Source organism: Arachis ipaensis, chromosome B09 (assembly GCF_000816755.2).
Source record: "Arachis ipaensis cultivar K30076 chromosome B09, Araip1.1, whole genome shotgun sequence".
NCBI classification, from domain to species: Eukaryota; Viridiplantae; Streptophyta; class Magnoliopsida; order Fabales; family Fabaceae; genus Arachis; species Arachis ipaensis.
Window position 1 is genome coordinate 101,993,115 of NC_029793.2, and position 5,460 is coordinate 101,998,574.

Genomic DNA, 5,460 nt, shown 5'->3' on the forward strand with positions numbered 1-5,460 from the left:
AACTCCAAGAGCAATCAACCAAGGCCTCTATCAACCCAATTCCATCAAGAGCAAAGGCCCAATTGAAGGCTTGAAGACCATTTGAAGAAAGTGTATAAATAGCATAGGATTTAAGTTTTTGGAGAGCTTTTCTTTTAGTTTTGATAGAGAGTTTTCGGAGAGTTTTTGGTGTGGAGTAAATTTTAATTTCTAAGTCTCGGGGAAGGAGAATTGAATTCCCTTCCTCTTAGTTTTCTTGCTTTCAATTTCAATTACAATTGTCTTGGATCTTGGGTTGGAGAATTGAAGGAATTCTGTTTCAATCTCATCCTGAGACCTCTCTGTTTCTTTACTGCACAATTGAATTTAAATTTCTGTTAATTGCTTCTTCATCTACTTTCTCTGCAATTTACATTTCCTTTGCAATTGTTCTTGTTGGATCTAGGAAGGCATTGAGATATAGACTTGGTTATCTAGTCTGTTGGGTCCTGAGATCTGAATTATCATTTTACATTCTCTGTTTACTGCTTTCAAGCTCATTTACATTTCTGTTTCAAGATCCGATTCAATCCAATTCATCTTCCACTCTTATGTTTGTTGAATTTTACTTTGCCTTGTTTAATTTCTGCAAATCCAATTCCCAATTCCCTTTACAATTCAAGCCATTTACATTTCTTGCACTTTAAGATTCTGCAATTTACATTTCTTGCGTTCTAAGTTTCTGCCATTTAATTTCTTGTTCTTTAAGATTCAGCACTTTAAATTTCAGTTCTCTTTAATTTCATGCAATTTACCCATTCCCTTTACTTTCTATGAAATTTAAATTCTGCACAACCAAGGACCAAATAAAGTGTATGGTGATACATACAATCCATCCTGGAAGAACCACCCAAACCTCAGATGGGGAGATAATCACACCCAAAACCAATAACCATGGCAGAGGAACTCAAACCAAAACAACCCAAGAAGCAACCAAAACCACAACCAGCAGCAAACTAACCAGAACCCCTACAGAAAACCTCAAAACAACTACCCCAACCCCAACCAGTACCAATCCAATAACCAACCCACCAACCAAAATGCCTACCATCCACCACCCACATCTCACAACCCACCTTAAGTGTCACCTGAATCTCAAAGACTCACTAACTTGGAGACCTTGATAGACAAAATGTTGAAACACCAGGAAATGACAACCAAGAACCATGAAGCCTCCTTGAAGAGCCTAGAGAGGCAAATTGGGCAAATCTCCAAACAGATTTCTGTTGAGAGACCTTCAAGCTCACTACCGAGTGACACAATCCCAAATCCTAAGGAAGAATGCAAGGCAATACAATTAAGGAGTGGGAGAAAATTGATGAGCAACAATGACACTACAAAGAAGCAAGCAGAGAGCAGCAAAAGGTCAATAGAAGATGAGGAGCAAACAAAGGAAGATGAAGCCAAGAATCAAGTTGTGATGCCAAACAAGAGCACTGAGAAACTCAAAGAGAAGGATAAACAGTCAACACACACAGAAGAAGCCAATGATGATGATGCAATGACAAGCAAGCAAGCTTCAAAGCAAATTCAAGAAAAGGAGGAACAATAAAAATTTCCAAAAAAGGGGCATGAAGCAATTGAAGAGCCAACAAAGAATCAGAAGCAACAAGCAGAGAAGGCCTTTGTACCTCCACTACCATATCCCCAGAGATTCAACAAGGAGGCAAAGGACCAACAATTTCACAAGTTCCTTGAGACTTTCAAGAAGTTGGAGATAAATATCCCCTTGGCTGAGGCACTGGAGCAGATGCCTGGGGTGGACAATTGAGGACATCAAAGGCATCAGCCCTGCTATTTGCATGCATAAAATTTTATTGGAGGAAGAATCAAAACCTGTGATTCAACCTCAAAGAAGACTCAACCCAACCATGAAAGAGGTGATTCAAAAAGAAGTGATGAAGCTATGGAATGCAGGGATAATTTTCCCAATCTCGGACAGCTCTTGGGTGAGTCCGGTTCAGGTTGTGCCAAAAAAGAGAGGAATGACAGTAATCACCAATGAAAAGAATGAGTTGATCCCCACTAGGACAGTGACTGGGTAGAGAATGTACATAGACTAGTGAATTGGGAAAAATGCCATTTCATGGTTTCGGAAGGAATAGTTCTTGGGCATAAAGTGTCATGTAGAGGTATAGAAGTTGATAAAGCTAAAATAGAAGTTATTGAAAAACTCCCTATACCTGTTAATGTGAAAGCAGTAAGAATTTTTCTTGGGCATGCTGGCTTCTACAGAAGGTTCATCAAGGACTTTTCAAAAATAGCAAAACCATTGAGCAATTTGCTAATGAATGATGTTCCCTTCATTTTTTATGACAACTGTAGACATGCCTTTGAAACTCTCAAGAGAAAGCTCATTACAGCACCAATCATCACACCCCCTGATTGGAATTTACCTTTTGAACTTATGTGTGATGCAAGCAACCTTGCTATCGGTGCTGTACTGGGGCAAAAGAAGGACAAATGGCATCATGTCATATATTATGCTAGCAAAGTGTTGAATGAAACACAGAAAAATTATACCACCACTGAAAAAGAACTTTTAGCAATTGTATATGCATTTGATAAGTTTAGACAATACTTGATCGGCTCAAAAGTTATAGTATACACTGACCATTCTGCTCTCAAGTATTTAATCTCTAAACAGGATTCAAAGCCAAGGCTTATCAGGTGGGTGTTGCTGCTACAAGAATTTGATATTGAAGTGAGGGATAGGAAGGGAAGTGAAAACCAAGTAGCAGATCATCTATCAAGAGTGCCACAAGAAGCTAAGCAAGACAAACCACATCAAGTAAATGAGAACTTCCCTGATGAACACCTTTTCCAAATTCAACAAACACCTTGGTTTGCTGACATAGCAAACTACAAGGTAGGAAGGAAGATACCTCAAGAATTTTCCAAGCAACAAATGAAGAAATTACTCAATGAAGCAAGGAAGTTCTTGTGGGATGAACCTTTTCTATTCAAGAGATGCTCTGATGGAATGATTAGGAGGTGTGTCCCTGAAAGTGAAATGAAGGACATACTATGGCATTGCCATGGCTCAGCATATGGTGGACACTTTGGACCAGAGAGAACAGCTGCAAAGGTATTACAGAGTGGGTTTTATTGGCCAACCATCTTGAAGAATGCCAGAGAGTTTGTTCGCCAATGCAATGAATGTCAAAGAACTGGAGGATTGACAAAGAGAAATGAGATGCCTCAAAATTTCATCCTGGAAGTGGAGGTGTTTGACTTATGGGGCATTGATTTCATGGGACCTTTTCCTCCTTCTTACTCTTTCAGATATATCCTGGTGGCAGTAGGTATGTATCAAAGTGGGTGGAAGCAATAGCCACAACCACCTGTGATGCACAGATTGTCCTCTAATTCCTTAAAAAGCACATTTTCACAAGATATGGAGTACCCAAGGGGCTGGTTAGTGATGGTGGTGGTCACTTTTGCAACAAACAGATGGAGAAACTCCTCCACAAATATGGAGTAATCCATAAAGTAGCCACACCTTACCACCCTCAGACTAATGGCCAGGATGAACTCGCGAATAGGGAACCGAAGAAGATCCTAGAGAAAACAGTGGGAAGCACGAGAAAGGATTGGGCTAGGAAGTTAGAAGATGCCTTATGGGCATATAGGACAGCTTACAAAACCCCTATTGGCAAGTCACCCTTTCAGTTATTATATGGCAAATCCTGTCACCTCCCTGTAGAGCTGGAACACAGAGCTTTTTGGGCCACTAAACTCCTCAACCTTGATTCCCAAGCTGCAGGAGAGAAAAGGTTGTTACAACTAAATGAGTTAGATGAATTCAGGCTAGAAGCCTATGAGAGTGCTAAAATATACAAGGAAAGAGCTAAGAGGTGGCATGATAAGAAGATCACAAAGAAGGAGTTCAAGCCAGGACAACAAGTGCTCCTGTATAACTCAAGGCTTAAGATCTTCCCTGGCAAACTTAAGTCTAAGTGGACTGGCCCATACTTGGTGACAAAGGTTTTTTCTTATGGGAGTATTGAATTGCTAGATGAAGCAACAAAGAGTCAATTTATAGCAAACAGTCACAGAGCAAAGCTGTAGTTGGGAGGACAATGGGATAAGGAAAAAGAGGTCCAGAACCTACAGCCTTCTTGAAAGGAATTGAAGGATGTCAAGCTAGTGACAATAAAAGAGCACTTGTTGGGAGGCAACCCAACCTGAGGTAATTTTCTTTTCATAGCTTTTTCAATAAAAATGTTGAATAATTGATATGTATTGCAAGGAGCTAAGTTTGGTGTTGCACACCAAAAATAACTTAAGGGAGAATGGAGGATTCTAAGTTTGGTGTTCCACCAAAACCTCATTCAAAAGCACATTCTAACTTCCTGCACATTACTAGTTCCAAGCAATCAAACAGATTATTCAACCACTTAACTGCTTTTTAGTCTTAACTTCATAACCTTTAGCAAGGATCCAAGATTCTGCCTAGAGTTAACCTGCTGTATCCAGAGAAGTGGAAAGAAATTAAGTTTGGTGTTCCCACACCAAATTAAATCCACAAGCCACACTCAATTCATGCATACTAACTGGTCATCTAAGGGCTTGAGAAGCAAGCAACTTTTGAGAATTGTGCAGGGAATTCACCACCATTTGAAGACACTATGCATCATAACTCAAAAGGGCACAACAGAAGGAAGGACAAAGGAACTGCAAACCAATAGGTTGTATTTACACTTAACTCTTGCTGTTGAAAAATGTTTTGACTTGTGTTTTGTTAAAGTGTTCATCTAATATAAGTAGAATCACTCTTTAAATAAGTAAGCTAGTCTATGTGTGTGCTTGTGTGTTTACTTTCACTGAACAAAAAGCATGCTTTGTCCCCTGCATTTTCAATTCAATAAAAGAAATGTTTAAATAAACTCACAGTACACATCGTTCAAGTAAAAGAAAAGAAATATGAACTGTGTAATAAGTGATATCTGTGAACCGAGTGTAAGGAAGAATTTTATAACTACGGGTCGTGGAGAAACCCGATGATTTACGGAACATCAATCCAACGAGAACTATCACCTGAAAGTCGACTACTAGGGCCCAATCAATTGGGTTCAGTGGCTCACAACTACGTGAGGTTTCTTGAATCATCAGGTTCTTCTAGGATTATGTTCCTGTGGTGTCCGTATATAAGATTCCAAGTTCGATAACCACAGGTCGAAACAAAGAAAAACAAAAGAAAACAAGACGGTGAGAAACCGATAAAGAAAAAGAGGGGAAAAAAGAAAGAAAAACAAAAAGAAAGATTGGTTCCTAAAAATAAACTAACTCTAAGTATCTGTCATCCGGTGAAAGATGAATCTCCCTCTGTAGGATCAAGAGAATAAGTGATTTTCACTCGATAGTATGTTAGTGTGTATGTATGGTGGTGAATGAAAATAACATGAAGACAGATTGTCTCTTGATAGAGTGAAGTGTAAG